General features: G+C 40.7%; 1 protein-coding gene across 14 annotated transcripts in view; it reads right to left on the bottom strand.

Annotated features, from left to right (window-relative positions):
* Positions 1-18,731, bottom strand: part of LPP (LIM domain containing preferred translocation partner in lipoma) — a 754,364-nt gene that overhangs the window by 656,481 nt on the left and 79,152 nt on the right. For 3 of the 14 annotated variants that reach the window (XM_010853929.1, XM_010853926.1, XM_010853927.1), the window contains exon 3: positions 10,184-10,237. The exons of 9 other annotated variants lie outside the window; for them this stretch is intronic. The gene's annotated coding sequence lies outside the window, so the exon portion shown is untranslated. Of the gene's footprint in view, positions 1-10,183; positions 10,238-16,268; positions 18,730-18,731 lie in introns of all 14 variants that reach the window. 2 more of the 14 variants (XM_010853937.1, XM_010853938.1) reach the window with 1 other exon arrangement.

Here is an 18,731-nt window from a genome sequence, read left to right as displayed (position 1 = left end):
AAGGAGTACGTCAAGGCTGTATATTGTCACTGTGCTTATTTAACTTATATGCAGAGTACATCATGAGAAACGCTGGACTGGAGGAAACACAAGCTGGAATCAAGATTGCCGGGAGAAATATCAATAACCTCAGATATGCAGATGACACCACCCTTATGGCAGAAAGTGAAGAAGAACTAAAAAGCCTCTTGATGAAAGTGGAAGTGGAGAGTGAAAAAGTTGGCTTAAAGCTCAACATTCAGAAAACGAAGATCATGGCATCCGGTCCCATCACTTCATGGGAAATAGATGGGGAAACAGTGGAAACAGTGTCAGACTTTATTTTTTGGAGCTCCCAAATCACTGCAGATGGTGACTGCAGCCATGAAATTAAAAGACACTTGCTCCTTGGAAGGAAAGTTATGACCAACCTACATAGCACATTCAAAAGCAGAGACATTACTTTGCCAACAAAGGTCCGTCTAATCAAGGCTATGGTTTTTCCTGTGGTCATGTATGGATGTGAGAGTTGGACTGGGAAGAAGGCTGAACGCCGAAGAATTGATGCTTTTGAACTGTGGCGTTGGAGAAGACTCTTGAGAGTCCCTTGGACTGCAAGGAGATCCAACCAGTCCATTCTGAAAGAAATCAGATTTCTGGGATTTCTTTGGAGGGAATGATGCTGAAGCTGAAACTCCAGTACTTTGGCCATCTCATGCGAAGAGTTGACTCATTGGAAAAGAGTCTGATGCTGGGAGGGATTGGGGGCAGGAGGAGAAGGGGACGACAGAGGATAAGATGGCTGGATGGCATCACTGACTCGATGGACTGAGTCTGAGTGAACTCCGGGAGTTGTTGATGGACAGAAAGGCCTGGCGTGCTTTGATTCATGGGGTCGCAAAGAGTCAGACACAACTGAGCGACTGAACTGAACTGAATATCTGTATATAAACAACAAAACTGAAATACATGTTTGTTCATATTACAAATGGTTTTATGCTGATATAATAGCAACAAATGTTATGTTAGTTATTCACAAACTCAGAAATGCCCATAATGTTAATAAAGTCGACAACTGGCTATCTTACCATTCCAAGGGCTGAAGCAGAGAGCCGAGCCAAAGAGCATCTTTACAACAAATATTAAAGCAAAAACCAAAGCTGGTGCATCGTTTAAGGCAAATGAGTTGCCTACTTCCAAGAGGTCACTTCTAGATTTTTAGTATCCTAACACAGAAACACGACATAGGGCAAAAAACGAGAATTTTTAATACACATGTATCAAAAGACTGCCATGAATCAGATACTATACTAAGATATCTAGAAGAACTCACTGTTCAGCACAGGAGACAAACATGTACACAACAACCATCACTGTGTCCGTAGAGGTCTGGCACAGAGTGTGTATGGTGCGGGGTGGGACGTTAGGAAAACCTTCACCAAATAGGACTTTCAAGCCCCAGATGCAGGCTGCATGCCTCAAATCTATGAACAAGCTCAGAGAAACAGTGATGTTCTAGAATCACGTGTTGGTTGGCAGGTTGGACAAGAACAGTCACAAATTTCATGGTTTTTCAGACATGGTTTCTAGTTTCATTTCCATGACCTGGTTTGAAAGTAACATAAAATATCTGAGCCTCAGTTTCCTTTTCTATCTGTAAAATGGGGTAACATTTATTTTGAGTGGGTGCTAGAAAGACTTATAAGGTGTCTACTGGAATTATCTAACAGAGTCCCCAGCTGGATACAGCATTCTGCACACTTTTTGCTCCCTCCCTTCCCAGTATCAATTCACACATTCAGTACATGAGCTCAGACAAATAGTTCTATGACATGGGTTCTTAGCCTTGTTGCTGAAACAACCAAGGTGTTTCCACAACTCCATCAAGGCAGAGGGAACTTTCCCAAGAAGCCAATAGGAATAACACTTAAATAAGTCACTCAAACATTTTATAACCTCCCTGGCATGGAGTGGAGTGAGTTGGGATGCAAGGATTTATCTGTGTTTATCTAGCACTACACAAAGAAGATGGGGCTTCCCACGTGGCACAGTGGTAAAGAATCTGCCTACCAATGCAGGAGATTCAGGAAACACGAGTTTGATCCCTGGGTCAGGAAGATCCCCTGCAGGAGGAAACGGAAACCCATTCCAGTATTCTTGCCTGAAAAATTCCAAGGACAGAGGAGCCTGGTGGGCTATAGTCCATAGTGTCGCAAAGAGTCAAATGCGACTGAGCAAGCCCAAACACACACAGAAGAGACAGACGCCACACTGTGACTCAGGAGTATGGCTGAGAAAGACAAAGCCTCCAGGGATCTAAATATTTAGGCATCAAGTTCTCTTAGAAGTCCTGTTGGGAAGTTACACTCCAGGAACTCAACTCGTTAACAGTTGCCCTGGGCGATTTATAATCTTTCAGCTACACATGCCACATCTTCAAGGGAGGAGAGGCAGTAAGGGAATTCTATCCACTGCGTTTGGTGGGCACAAGCTTTTTGAGGCCCCAGAGAGGAAGATGCTCGTGGAGCAGCAAATATTCTCCTTTAGATCCTCCAAACAGTTTGCACCGATTCTTCCTTCCCCATGCTATGCCTCTGACAACCAATCCTATTCCTAAAGCATCTGAGGCAGAACACAGGAAATGGCAAGCCAATTAATGCAAAGTTCTTGCTCCCAGGCATGTATGGAAGTGAAACTGAGTTGATCCTGAGCTGCCACACAGAACTGATTAATTTAATTTCCTCTCCGTCCTACTACTGAAACTCTGATTCACTATTAAAGAGACACATGTATAGAAGGGACAGTGGGAGAGGGAGAGGGTGGGATGATTTGGGAGAATGGCATTGAAACGTGTATATCATATATGAAATGAATCACCAGTCCAGGTTCGATGCATGATACAGGATGCTTGGGGCTGGTGCACTGGGATGACCCAGAAGGATGGTACGGGGAGGGAGGTGGGAAGGGGGTTCAGGATGGGGAACACATGTATACCCGTGGCAGATTCATGTTGATGTATGGCAAAACCAATACAATATTATAATTAGCCTCCAATTAAAATAAATAAATTTATATTAAAAAATAAAATAAAGATAAATTATCCATTAAAAAAATAAATAAAGCTCTCCTGTGTGATTCTGATAAAAATAATCAAGATTGAGAAAAATAAATAAATTAATTAAAAAGGGGGGTGGGAGGCCCCAGGCCTAAAATGATGAGGACCAGATACAAAGTGTGCTGACCACAAAATACGTTGAAGCCCTGTCTCATAACTGGCAGACACTTTCAATTCACCAGAGATAACACGTACTGAACTGGTACAGCCTTACTGAACCTGTCCTGACCTTATAAGGGCAGCTACATCAGTCTTGGCTCTCACCTTCTTTTGTAGTTTTGGAACACATCATGCGTAGAGTTTAACTTCTTAAGAAAAGGTGGGCAGTCCCAATTCTCGTTTAATGTCTAGTCACAGAAATTCATTATGCATTTACTGGGCAAAAACCATGTGCACAGATGGGCCTGAGCTAATCCCTGGACGTACAAAGGTGAATCAAGATACAACCACTGACTCGTGCAGCACAATGATTTCCCTGGTAGGCACTAAGTAAAGGTTAACTGTTCAGTGTTGCAGTACGTAACTATTATTAATTTTAATGTTAAAAATACAGGACATATTTAACAGTGGAGGACTGGTTTAAAGAGCAAGCCACAGAATAGCAGTCAACAGTCTGTATACACACACATGCTCATACACAGGACAGAACATTATTCACCATGATGTATTTCGAGATAATAGGATTACAGGCAACCCAGATTTTGTTCCTCATACTTTCCTGTTTTCCAAATTTTCTACAGTGAAAAATAATTACTTGTATATTCAAAACGAACACCAACATAATGTTGAAAATAAAGAAAGCACGCTAATAGCTCAGAATTCCGTGCTCCCAAAGAGCTCCTATATTAAACCTGGATATGTGACACCTCAGCTCCTCACTCAGAAGATGCATGTGTACATGTGTGCGTGCATGTGCACACAGGTACCTAAGTACACATTTATGGTTGATACCGACCAACCCAAAATAACCAGGGATCTGTTGTACGATCCCCGGTGGAGATGAGAGGTGCAGGGAAGATCGGACAAACTCCAAGAGACAGGGGGTCATCTTTCAGAGCAGCTGAAACTGGAGTATATCAGAGTGGTCTCTGATCAGAAAAACTATGCAAACCTAAAATTCATGAGACAGAGAAAACCAACAGTGCTTTCCAGGATGAGTCCCAAGCTGAAATTGCACAAGTGCAGAGCTCCTGAGCCCAGACATTCCTTCTTAACTAGCTGTTTCTAGTTAAAGTGTCTAATATCTATGTTTAATACAGGAGCTCTTTGGGAGCCCAGAATTCTGAGCTATTAGTGTGCTTCATTTTCAACATTATGTTGGTGCTCATTTTGAATATACAAGTAATTAATTTTCACTGTAGAAAATTTGGAAAACACAGGAAAGTACAAGGAACAATTCTATGTGCCTATTCCTGGGTGACAAGCAGCAATGATTAAATCATTTATGTAATAATGATTCATGATTAAGCTTTACACCTCTACAGAAACCAGGAAGTTATACACAAAATTCTTTGCAAACATGTTTATCTGATTGCTAGGACTAAGAAGAAAGAAACTGCCTCTTAAAACATATACTGTTGGAAGGGGAACCAAACCAGAAACACTGTAGCAAGGCCAATGAGAGCAGACAAGTTCAAGCTCAGAAATATTAAATGAACACCTAGGATACTCCAGGCACTATAGGCGTCTGCACCACAGTAATGCCCTCACAGAGGTTAACTTCTTCTAAAGCTAAATTCTTCTAATTTAGGAGGAAGCAATAAAACCAAAAAGTCATGGGGAATCCTGGTACCATATGATATAATATTGCAGCCCTAATATACTTGACTGTGCACATCTAAGAATTAAGCTATTAATAGGAGTAAAGTATTGGGAAGGAGGGGGGCAGATATTTGTCCTTGGTTTAAAGAAATTTGACAAATTCATACTAAGAGCTTTGAGAAGCCGTACTGCAAAGAAATGTGTCTTAATCTGCATAAGCTGGCATTTCTCAAATGTTTGACCACAAAAATGCCCCTTTTCATGAAATATCTATCCACAGATCAAAGAAGGCTAACATTTAGCATAACTCAGTTTGCAAAATGCACATTAATGGCTGTGCCATCAATATTAAATTCTCATCAGATGAGTTCTTTTTAAAAAATGGGAGTTTATTATGTGTTCTATAAAAATTACAAAAAACTTTTAAATCTGATTCTTGAAGGTACGAAATTTATTTATTTGGATTTTTTCCTTCTCTAAAATCGAGGGAAATGAGACTTTGGTATATTTCCCAGCTTGCTGGAGAATTACAGAACTGTAAAGCCAGCCCCCCAAAACCCCAAGACCTCTGGGGATCCCTTCTCACCCCATGTGGCTATGGGCTACAAGCAGAGGTGTCACTGAAACATGGGCAGTTGGCAGAGGAAGGCACAGTGAGCGCTCAGCATGTGGCCAGTGCTACAGACAATAGACACAGAGGCACACGTGTTCACAAAAAGTGTGCAGCCAACTTCTCATAATCTATTTCAGGGAGGAGGAGTGGTTACAGATCGCTGAGAAGGAGAGAGCATAGATAAAGCCTAAACCCTATTTTGTTTTAAATATCTTTTTTGTTAAACACATTAGTCAATTTGACAAGAAAAATGGATGAGAGAAGTTGACTTATAAAAAAGTCAAGCATTCTGTATTGAAAGTGAGAAGATTTAGGTTCTAATCTTGTCTCAACCTTCAGCCAGAATCTCTAAATTTTCCTCTAATCACCCTCTTCCCCATCATTCCCTCTCCTTCATATCTAGTCATGGTATAAGTTAAAAAGTAACCATCAATTTCAAATCACAGAGACAAAGAATTGTTTAATTAAACGGTACTGGGATGCTAGATAGTCATTGGGATAAAGATAAAATTAGAGCCATTCATCACATCATATATAAGAATAAACTGCCCATGAATCAGACATCTAAACGTGAAAAGAGAAACTATACAGGAACTGGAAGCGAACACGAGTATAAACATGGTGTCAGGAACACTTTCTAACTACGATCAAAGAACAGAAGGAATTTTTACAAAAGATTGTTAAATTTGTCTATATAAATGTAAAAGTCTTTTTTCAGGACACAAAAGACAAACACTGTAAACAAAGTCAAACGACAAATTGGGAGAAAATATTTATAATATATTTCATAAATTAAGGGCTAATTTACAGAGATTTCCTGAGGAAAAGAAAGACCAAAATTCAAATTTAAAAAATGGGCAAATGATATGAACAGATAATTCATAAAAAATGGAACTTATAAAATTAACAAATGTGGTCTTTAAACACATGAAAAGATGTTCAGCTTCACTCATAAGAAGACATATGCAAATTTAAACTAAACTGAGATATCATTTCTCACCCATCACATTGGCAGCAATTCAAAAGCTTGACAATACATTCTGTGGTTGAGGATGCTGGTGGGACATTCCCAGGGAGAGGAATATGGCACTACCTACATAACAAGACATCTGCCCTTGACCCAGCATTCCCACTTCTAAGAATGTAGCTTGAAGATAAGCCTCCAATGTTATATAAATAAATACGCATAATATTATTCACTGCAGGAAACTGCTCTACCACCCAAGCATAGAAGATCAGTTGTATAAAAGAGATAGAGAGACAGGCAAAGATATAAGGAAGGAAAGAAAGGCATAAAGATGGGTAAAACCAGGAAGGAAAGAGAGAGAAGGGGGAAAAGAGAGACAGAAGGGCAGACATAAGAAAAGAAAGAAGTTCTAAAGAAAGGAGGGAGGAAGACAGAAAGAAAGAAGAAAAAGATTTTTAAAAAGCAAAGTACCCAAGAGCATAAGTGTGTGTGTGTGTATTACCTTTTGTGTAAAAAAGAAAAAGAAATACGAGAGACACAAGAAAGACACCAAGGAAACAATGAGGCTGGTTGGGTAAGAAAGTAGAAGAAATATTGGAGTATACTTTTTTGTTAGTTCTGACAACTGAAGCATGTTAATATTTTACATATTCAAAAAATAAAATGAAATCAACAAGACAAGGGTGAGAAGGAAGGAAACTGAAACCCAAAGTCCATCGAAACAACTGAATCCAAATACATTTCAAATGAACAACATAATGACACTGAGGGGTTGGGGGAAAGGATCATAAAGAGAAAAGAACTAATCCAGGTAACTCCTAAATATAGTATTTGACAGTATATCTTCAGTCCTGGACAGGGTTAAAGTTAGGGCAGAGGATCACAAACAAACTCTGAACTCTTTTTAGCAGGTCTGTGTTGTGTCATGATGATGGTAAAAATAAAATCATTATTATTATTTGTATATACATATGAGGATAGACATCCATATAGCACAGGTATGTATATATTTAAGTGCTTTATGTATACATGCATGTGCCTATAAAGCTTTTATGTGCAATATTCCCCAGCTCTGGCTATTGAATGGGCTTAGGACCCAAAGCACCACAGTACCCATAAGAACATGCAACACTCAAATATTGGCCCCAACACCTGAAAAGAACCAAGACATAGTGAAGAAATAATTGATTTTACAGCTCAGACAGAGAAGATACAAGATCAAACTAGAATATCCTCTTATCCTAGCAAGTAAATAAGTGCTAACAGCAAAGATAGGGACATATCACAAGGACATAGGAGTCAGCTTACAGGGACAATTTAATCATCACAACAATTACATACTACTATGAATTATACTGTATATTGTCTGTATATAGGCTGGATTCTCTACTAGAGGAGGAAAATGCTGTCAAGTATATAACTGGCAAATTGACAAAACAGGAAGTCAAAACAGTGGATTAAAATATTACATCAGGGTTATGTGTACTGAAACAGATAACTATAATGTGAATATGAAGAGATGATCCTTATTATTAGGAAATACACACTGTACTTAGTCATAGGAGGCCATGATGTATCATGACATATGCAACCTTCTCTCAAGCACTGTAGAAAAAATACTATAAAAACATATATGTAAATGCATGTGTGTGTATATATATGTATATATGTACACACACATAAGAAGGTGGGGGAAAACGCAAATAGCATGAAATGTTAACAATACACGAAACTGATAAAAGCATATAGGTATTATACCATTTGACTCAACAATTCCACTTCTGGATATATTACTGAAGAAAACAAAAACACCTGCTCAAAAAGTTACATGCCCGCCAGTGTTCATAATAGCATTATTTACAATAGGCAAGATATGGAAGTAACCTAATGATGAATGGATAAAGAAGATGTGGTACATGTATACAATAGAATACTACTCAGTCATAAAAAATAAATGAAATTTTGCCACTTGAAACAACATGAATGAACCTGGAGGGTATTATGTATGTTTAGTGAAATGAATCAGAAAAAACATACTGTATGACATCACTTATATGTGGAATCTAAAAAATAAAACATACTAGTGAATATATTGTGAATTGGAGAATATATAGTGAATTGGAGAAGGAAATGGCAACCCACTCCAGTGTTCTTGCCTGGAGAATCTCAGGGAAGGCAGAGCCTGGTGGGCTGCCGTCTATGGGGTCGCACAGAGTCAGACACTACTGAAGTGACTTAGCAGTAGCAGCAGTGAATATAACAAAACAGAAACAGACTCAGTTAGATATAGAGAACAAATTAACGGTTACCAGTGGAGAGGGAGAAGTAGAAAGGGCAAGATACAGGTAGGGGATTAAGAGGCACAAAGTACTATGTATAAAATAAATAAGCTACATGAATATACTGTACAGTACAGGGAATATAGCCAATATCCTAAATAACTATAAATTAAGTATAACATTTAAAAACTGCAGATCACTATGTTGTACACTTGTGACATGACTGAGCGACTTCCCTTTCTCTTTTCACTTTCATGCATTGGAGAAGGAAATGGCAACCCACTCCAGTGTTCTTGCCTGGAGAATCCCAGGGACGGGGAGCCTGGTGGGCTGCCGTCTGTGGGGTCGCGCAGAGTAGGACATGACTGAAGCGACTTAGCAGCATGTTGTACACTTGTAACTTACACAATATTGTACAACTATACCTCAATAAGAAATAATTTTTTAAAAATTTAAAAGCACATGGGTATTGTTTCTACTATTCATTTTATGTTTGACATCATTTACAATAAAAAATTAAATAAAAATAACTACCGAGAAAGAGAAGGGGGGGGAATGTAGCAATTAAGAAGTAGCTCTCTGTGACAACCTAGAGGGGTAGAATGGGGTGGGAGGTGGGGTGAAGGTTCAAGAGGGAGGGGACATATATATACCTATGGCTGATTCATGTTGATATATGGCAGAAACCAACACAATATTGTAAAGCAATTATCCTCCAATTAAAAATAAATAATATTTTTTAAAGTTGCTCTAGTTTCTAATAGGATTTGAAAATAATTAATAAATTAAGCCCAAACTACCTCATTCCATGTAATATTTATGTGTCCATATGTTTCATAGATATATAAAGAATGTTGCATATTTTAATTTCTTAACATGGAAAATTATCCTATAATTTCTTCTTCTAAAACTCCTGGAGTAAACAATTCCTAACACGTCCAAGGCCACAGTGTCTATGTAACCAGGGCTATAATTACAGGATTTGTAGGTCAATTGAAGCCTCTGAAATTCCAGTTCACCACATCTGCAATCTGAGTACTATTTTCCTTCTAGAAAGAGCAAGTTTAGAGTTGGAAGATGAGCTATATCTAACATGATAATAGCTAGCACCAATTTTTTTAAATCTATCAGCACTGGCCTTTGAGGTTGAAAGTGAAAGTGAAGTTGCTCAGTCATGTCCGACTCTTTGTGACCCCATGGACTGGAGCCTACCAGGCTCCTCCGTCCATGGGATTCTCCAGGCAAGAATATTGGAGTGGGTTGCCATTTCCTTCTCCAGGAGATCTTCCCAACCCAGGGATTGAACCCGGGTCTCCCGCATTGCAGGCAGATGCTTTACCATCTGAGCCACCAGGGGAAGGCCTTTGAGGTTATCACCAAATGCACAAGCTTGGGGGTGGTGGGGGGCAAGAAGCACTCTTTTGGTGAAAATATAGATTAGCCCACATGCGCTACTTTCCACTACACACCTGAACTTCCCAGCAGGAGGAAAAAATAGTGAATCAGGCCTTGAAGTTTCCTTCCTGGATAAGTTTGAGAGGGGGAATAAAAAAAAAAGATACAAAGGTTAGACATTATGAGGTCAAGAACCATCAAACAAATAGAACTCGATGTTTAAACAGGAACAGGTAAAATATCTGGGAAGGCAACAGAACTCTCAGCTCTTTGATTCCAAAACAGCCTCAGCAGACTGAAAAAAAAAAAAAAAATATATATATATATATATATAAATAATTAAAAATTATACTGCAGCTGAATACTAGGTATTGTTCCTTTCCAAAAGCATTAAAATATAAAGGTCAGTTAGCTTAAACGGTATTTTATTGCACACACTTTAAAAAGACCTTGAACAATTAAAGCAATGAAATATATTCCTTGCTATCATTTCAAACGTTCTCAGAAGCATAAAAGAAAGCACATACCACAAAAAATGTTAACCCCTTCTCTCCCTTTATTTCAAAGCCTCACAGAACTTATGAGCCTTTTCAGCAGAGTTTCCAGTGATTTCATGTAGTTTGGGTGAAATTCTTAGTTATCTAGTGGTTTCACTTAGGTGTCAGGGTCACGACAGCCCATAATATGGCCCATGGAAAGGGGTTATTACCACGATACCACCAAAGACACAGGTTAAAGATCAAGACTACATCAGTGGGTCTCCCAGGAGCTCTAAAATAAGACCAAAGCTCACACACTATAATCCAGGTGAGCAACTTAGGGACAGGGCATCTTTTTCTTAATTCCTCCAGAGGTTTTAATAGGGCAGGTGGGCTTGCAAACCACTGGACTGGAAGACTGCAAACTCCTCTGTAGCTGTTAAGCTCTAGGAAAAGCTTCAACCATCTCCTTCCTGCCTTATAGGATCCTCAGACGGACCCTGACAGCATTCTATTATTTCTCTCCCTGGTTCAGTTACCATAAAAATAAAATGGTGAAAATGACAAGCCATTTCCACCAGGCTAGAGGGGGAAAAGGTGATGATTTTAAGGCGTTTTGCATATATGAGTATCAGTTTTTTATCAATTTCCTTACATAATATGTAAAAGGGTTCCTTAACTTTTCAAAGGCATTGCTCTCCCACCAAACAGTCTATAAAATGTGTACGCCTCTGAAAATATCCTCCACTATTTTGTCCCCCCCACCCCCACCCCCCGCCAAGTCCCTGGAAACTAGTACCTCGGGCAGGGTACTTGATCACAGGATCATAGATCAGGGTCTTTCTAGAAGTTCCCTGGAAAGCCCCCCACTTTCACACAGAAAAGAGATCATTACCCCATTTCACAAATAGGTCAAGTGAAGCTCAGAAAGATCAAGTGACTTGAGTTTAGTCACACTCAGGTCCCCACACTCCACACCGACATGCCTCTCTGATTTCTGAAGGTCAGAAAGTCAGGCCCTTACATATAGGATAACTATAGTTCCTATTCTAGCTCATCCAGGTGACAAGACAACCAGAGTCCCCTCGCTAGGCCTTGTCCACTAACCTCTAGCAAAGGAAGCTGAGACTCAAAACCTCTCATCTGAGGTCATAAAATGAAAGAAAAGCCTCAGATGTCAATAAATTGCTGTTTGCTGTAACTTGATGGATTAGTCAGGCTTTCCAGGGGGCGCTAGTGGTAAAGAACCTGCTCATCAATGCAGGAGACCCAAGGACTAGGGTTTGATCCCTGGGTCGGGGGGATGCCCTGCAGAAGGGCATGGGAACCCACTCCAGTATTCTTGCCTGGAGAATCCCATGGACCGAGGAGCCTAGTGGGCTGCAGTCCATGGGGTCACAAAGATTCAGACATGACTGAAGCAACTTTGCATGCATGCATGCAATGGATTAGTAACTTTGAGCAAGATATTCAGTGCAAGAGGTAAAGAAGACCCCATAGTTACATTTCAGAATATGAGCATGGGATATCAGAAAGGGCAGAGAATATTAATCACAAGCAAATTAGTGCAAGGAAATGCAGGGTGTTTGCTTCCGAGCCACCTATAAGTTACTGAGGCCAATGATTACATGCGTTTATGGGTCATCATTCCACTTAAAGGTCAGAAAAATGAATAGATGCCTAGAAATATCTGTTCCCCAAACTCTCAGGTATCATGAATTTTACATAATTGGGGGAAAAAAAAGTCATGGAGATCTTCTGAATCTCATTTTAGAGATCAAGAAATGACAAGGGATAAAGAAACTTACTCAGATGACTAAACAATTAAGAAGCAGATACAACACACAAGTTGTATCTCAGTCATTTCTCCTTTAGAAAATTCTCACATCGTGGCACAATATTCTACGGTATTGGCCAATAAATGGAAAATTCTGAATATATATTTCTACAATTACAGTCAAGAAATGGAAATCTTTCTGTTTCCCTAACACACTATGATTTCATGGACAAAGGAGAACAGTAAGGGTAGCTCGATATATTTACCATGATTTGCTTTTTTTTTTTTTAATTAAGCAGGGCACAGGCAAAAGCAGAGTTGTTTTTGACCTATAAAAAAATGTGAGGGTTGCAGAAGGAAACAAGCTTTACTATTTGATTATCAAATTTATTTTGCTATCTTCGTTGTATGGGAGGCATTAGCACACAGGCTGCGTCCTAAGAGGAGGTGAAAGGCTTGGTAGCCCAAGATCTCATTCTCGTGGCCCACTTTTTTGTCAGCTCAAGAGTGACAGGAAACAAGAGTGCAAGGATCGGACCAAAAGGATATACTAATTAACTGTGCATTGCAAAGGCAGATAACAAGAAATTCAGAAACAAAGGGAGAGAAAGAAACCATTTCACAACATTTTGTCCACAAGTTTCTCGAAAAGCCTCTCCAGACCCTGCCTTCTGCAATCCCAGCCCATGTCCTCTGAGATTCAAACTGCCCCCAAAGCACAGTTTTTCTAGCAGCCTCCAACAGCAAAGGTGGGAGAGGATTACCAATTTCTTGTGAATCCTGAAGATTTCCTTTATGAGTCATGGGAAACTGAAATAACTTGGGGGGCGGGGATGATTTTTTTGAAAGAAACACAGTTTTAAATCAGTTCCCACTAATTTGTTCTGCTGTGTGGTATAAGTCTTGAACACAGGAAAAATTAAGTTTTAGAGTTGATGCAAAAATGGGAGTTTTTGTTAGGTTCTGTCAATTGTCACCGTGGCATTTCTTATTAGGATTTTTCTTACTGTCATTTTTTTGTTAAATTAATTATAGTTTGATCAGTGTAGGAGCTATTTTGAATCCATGGGACTTTCCTCACCAGATTGTTTTGGCATTTTAAAGTCACTTACATTCAGGGCCTAAACAATATGGCAAGTATCTCTTTTTCTCTCTCCTTTATACTCAAATTCTAAACAAAGGAACCATCTGTTCTCTCTCTAAAAACATCAGCCCTTGTTTTCATTTTTCTGTTAATAACAATGCTTCAAACTTATAGCATGTCTTTTTCCAACTTGCTTATTAAAGCATTTTGTAGTTATTGCCTCACTTATCTTCAACATCACCCCCCGCCCCCCGATTAACTGAAGGGTAAAGGGAAACGTTTGCCAATTTTTAGTTAGATAAGTGATTATTGGATGTTTGATGAGTTCTATACAAATGACCACAGGTGAATCTCAGAAGGAACGTGGCCATCACCTAGCTCAGCTCTGACTCTTCCACGTGTAAAAGGGAGACCCAGAAAGGAGAAGTCACTCAGTGATCTATTTGTGTACTCGGTCCCCTACCGCACCCCCGCACCCCCAGCCCTGACTGTAAGCACCCAAGGTGAGAACCGTGTCTTACACATTTTTGTGTCTCAGGTACCTGATGTGTAAAAAGTGCTCATTTGAATATTTCTTGAATAAATGAAAATTTTGAGGGTAGTTCCGCAGGTGGTTGCGGCAGAGCCGGGGTCAGAGCTCAGCTCACCCATCCTCTTACTCGGTTGCTGTTAAAAATACACACCAAATAGACCCAAATGCAAAACAAATCAGAGACAATACCAAAGTGGGTGGGCGGGGTACATAAGATGCAGGCCTGTGTCTAGACTCAAGAAGCTGGTTGAACGAAATCAGTAAGCATCACAGAGTTTGGCCAGGGGCCGTGCTCAAACATAAGCCACATTAAGGCTGACTCCCCAAACGCTCTGCATTCCTTCTGTGCTCCGAGCAGCTGGGGATGTGGATGTAGTGGAACTAGCCCTTAGACATGACCCAACTGGAAGAAATGATGTGTCTTAATGCCAAAGGACAGCGTGTCTCTATAACACCCCTGAGCCCAATATGAGAGCATCCTCCACCCCAAGATTTCCCCTCATCACTCAGTGTAACCCGAGAGTGCTCAGCCTGAGAATCATGAAAGCCACCAGCCCAGAGTTTTCCAATGAGCAGAGAGGTCACTGAAATCAAAACCTTTTTTTCCATGTGCCTCACTGGAAATCTGCGACTCATTTGGCACATTTTTCTTCTTTTCAGAATGCCCCATTTCCCACTCCTTGAAGCTAAAGGGAAAATAAATTGTTTCTAGAAAAGCAAGTTAACTGTGGGATTCTGTCATCCGAATACCTTCTACACTAGTAATTCTAACAAAGTCAGCAACTCCCCAAAGAGTCTTCAAAAATAGATTATCTGTGTAGACGAGAAAGCTAGACGTCCAAGGAGAGAAGGAAAAATACCTTCTTTAAGTAAAAGAAAAAAGAAATCATATAGCCAAAGAGAATTCAAGTATAACGCGATCTCACATTAAATGAATTCGTTTCAGACATGAACAGGAAACAAATCAGTGACAAAATGCAAACAAATCAGCATACAGGAGCCCTCAAACAATTAGGATTTGTTTGAAGGGGGAGGTGGGTTGGCACAGTGGTGCAGAGGGGAGAGAAAGACACAGGAATAAGGATGGAGTCTCTTCAACCCCCAACACGCTGTGTCTGACACGGACACAGAGGCTGCGGGCGGTGTCTGGGATCGTCCAGCACATGGTGGGAAGCATTTATATCAAGCCGTGCAGTATCAGCAGGGGAATAAGACAGCAAGTACTTCAGGGCAGACAGCTGCAGAGAGAGCCCCTGCACAGAGCAGACACAGCAGGCTGAATGCATTCGTATACCAGCAGTCCTTCCCTCACTCACCACGCTCGGCTTCTGGACGCCTTCAGGGTCAAGGCTGTCCCCAGAACCATGTATCATTCCTGCAGCCACTACCCGTGGACTCGCTCTCAGCATGTTCCTGACAAATTTGCCCTTTTCATACATAGGGACCTTTCTGCTCTTAAGCTATCTCCAAAAATATCACCTTGGACCTTGCATACATCCCTGGTAATCCAGCATCTTAACGTTTAACATTCAAAAGTGAAAAGAATAAAGGATTCACATAATGTTATTTAACTAGCCTTCATCTCCAAACCTAAGTTTTTCAGGGGATCATTTGGAAGCTGGCCATTGGGGAGGTAAGTTAAGCGTTCATCTGATGTCTGGTTAGGTGTCTGTCATGTCGGCAAGAACAGAGAAGACCTGAGCATGCAGCTCTCACAGATCTTGACAATCATCTCCTGCCAAAATCATGTCTGAGAAAAGAACCCCCAAGACAGCAGATGCTTCCTCTCACATGAGCAGCACTCCTGGCTAACCAATAAATACAATTTGATTGTGGTGACTGGTACTTTTTCAAATAAAAGTGTCTCTCAGAGGACATTGCTGGTTTGATACTCTAACTACTCAGTTCAAGTTAGATAACTGGGAGCAAGGCTCTCAGTCACGCTGGATATCAGTCTCTCTTTTCCTACAAAATAAAGCAGCCCAATTCAGTAAGCTCAGACTTCCTCTGTCTCACAAATCCTGTGCCTCAGTGCCTACTGCCAAGTGGTCTACCCTCTCCCTCTTAGTTTGTTCATCTCCCCTCTCTCTCTCACATCCACACAAGCTCACCCCAAGATCCCTCTTATCCAGTCCACAATCTTGTTATTAGGCAAGCTACAAGCAGTTCCTCCACAATCCCCATCACTGTTTCTCTGCTTAAGATCTGACACCAAAAGGATTTTTTAGCTAGTTTATAAGAGACGCAAACATGGGGCACATGAACCCCATTGACACACAGACCTCACCTTGAGATGAGATCCTCAGGGGGGCTCCAGCAGTCTCTTCATCCCCCGGCCACAGAGGCAGCCACCTGCCGGGACTCCAGCTGTTCAAGTCCGATCTCTACCCCTTACTCTCTGACACCTTGAACAAGTCATTTCACCTCTCTGAGCCTCAGTTTCTCTAACTGTAAAGTGAGGCATTTGGGATAAAATTAATGACAAAGTCTCTATCAATTCTGACACCCTTCCCCAGAGCTCTGAAATCTCATTAGCCATCAAAGCAAACACCCTCCAAAGCCCTGTCTCTGGTATTGGTGTTGACCTGGGGCTCCCAGGTAAATGGAGATGACTCTTTGCATGATCTTGCACAATAAGTAATAATAGCACATCAATAGGAGCAAATACTTCTAATTTGTGTTTGTTTGTTTAGTTCCAAGCTAAAGAAGTTGCAGGCACCACCTGCCAATGGCCTTTGGAGTCTCCATGATGCCTTTTTTATTTTTTTTAACAATGGGTCAGAAGTTCAGAAACTAAAAAGGTGAAAGTGGAAACCACACAGAAATAATATGGAGCCTGAAAAATTGAAAAAATGATTTAGGATAAATAATACCACATCCCTCTTTAAAAAAAAATTAAACAATAATGAGAGTAAGCAGGGGCACTATAAAGTAAAAATAAAATCGAACACAGAAAAGACTGATTTGCCTAGGATTCCTCTCAGCCATGTAATCAGCATGAATAGCAAAGACCGTATAATACTCATGTTTCTATTTGTTGCCCTCAACTGACATGGTTGGTCGTTTGTTTTGTTTTAAATAAAATGGGGAAGCAACAAATATATTAAATCCATCTGCAGAAAACCCATATTTGCATGTGGAAAACAAATAAGTGGGTGCCTGAATGGGTGATTAGGCATGCAATTGCCCATCTGCACCCGGGGCCCCAGCCTCCCTGCAGGTGCGCCTGACACAGGAGCAGAGACTCGGAAAGGCAGGGCCTCCACCATGGAGAGCGACAGACAGGAGGGAAACCGTGCCCTCCGCAAATGGACTTGTTCTGAGCTGCGCCCCCTACCCCCGCCCCATAGGGTCCTGGTTCTTCAGTCACTGTCCCTGTATCTTACAGCTGAAAACCAGAAATAAGTTTTGCCATCCTTTGCTTAGATTTCTGCGGATTCTTTAAACCACAAAGGCAATCTTTTTTTCTGAGCATCTTCGATATGTTCTTAATAAATATTTGTTGTTGCATCTATCTTTATGAGAATGGGTGACCCCCTCCCCTGTACTCTTCATCTGGGTCATTCTACTCCAGTCACACTGGCCTCACTTTTCAGTCTTAGGACCTTGGCAACTGCTTTCTTTCAGCTTGAAACACTCTCCCCACTCTGGTCTCCAGCTTAGTAACTCATAGCCTTCAGGCCTTGCTCCTGTGCACTCATATCAGTAAGACCTTCTTAGATCAATGAATTTAAATCTGTGTCATGGTCACCCTCTGTGCCCTTAACCTGCCTTATTTTCCTTCTGAAAACAGATCACAACCTAAATATTTTCTATTTACTCATCAATGGTTCTCTGGTTCCATCAAATGGGTTTGTCTGATTTGGTTCACGGTTCTATTCCTTGCACCTGGAACAGTCTAGCGCATAGTAGGTGCTGAACACCCAGTTGTTATGTTAATGAGTCATCATAGTAATCTGCAAACCACAACACCGGGCACCATGAGTGCTCTTATGGAAAAAGACAAGATCTATGCTCTTAGGAAGCTTCTACAACGTGGAGAAGGAAGACTGAAAATCTGTTTATGTAGCAGAGCAAAGTGACATGAATGCTCCACTGAAGGTATAAACAAAGCACTCAGATAATACAGAAAAAGCAAGCTCTTGACACTGGAGCAGGGAGTGGGCGGGGAACAGACTGAAGGAGACCAACAGAGCTGAATTCTCTGGAAGTATCTTAAAAGGAAGCACAGAAATCATCCTCAAAAATACATTCAGCACAAACAAGTACTAAGACATCTTCAGTTAGCCTCCTTTCCTTCATCAATAATGCTAAGTGAAACAAAAGATTGCCCAAGATAAGTCAGCATTTCTGTGTGCCAAGACCATGGAGAAAAGAAGAATCACTTTCCTCCATAAAGCCTTCATTTTAAAATGGAAATTATTTAATTTGCACACAAATGCACACAAAACATCGCTTCAGAAAATTCCAGGACGACCTTAAAGGGTATCCAGTTTAACAACATCTTACTTCCCCCTAGAGAACCCATTGGTATCAGCCTCTATCTAAATACCCTCAGAGATAGGGAACCCATAACCCCAGAAATGGCCCATGCCACTGCAGTCTGCTGTTAATACTAAAACACACTCCCTCACACTGTCTTTCTGTTACTTCCACCCAATGATGCCAGAACTCCTTCTGGGGTCACAAAGAGGGAGTTTGTATTCCCTTCTGGGGCAGAGTCCCTCCTGCTCCCTCCTTCTCCATCCCT

The sequence above is a fragment of the Bison bison genome, unplaced genomic scaffold, assembly GCF_000754665.1.
Source record: "Bison bison bison isolate TAMUID 2011002044 unplaced genomic scaffold, Bison_UMD1.0 scf7180017864333, whole genome shotgun sequence".
Lineage (NCBI taxonomy): Eukaryota > Metazoa > Chordata > Mammalia > Artiodactyla > Bovidae > Bison > Bison bison.
This window is presented reverse-complemented; position numbering and strand designations above follow the sequence as displayed.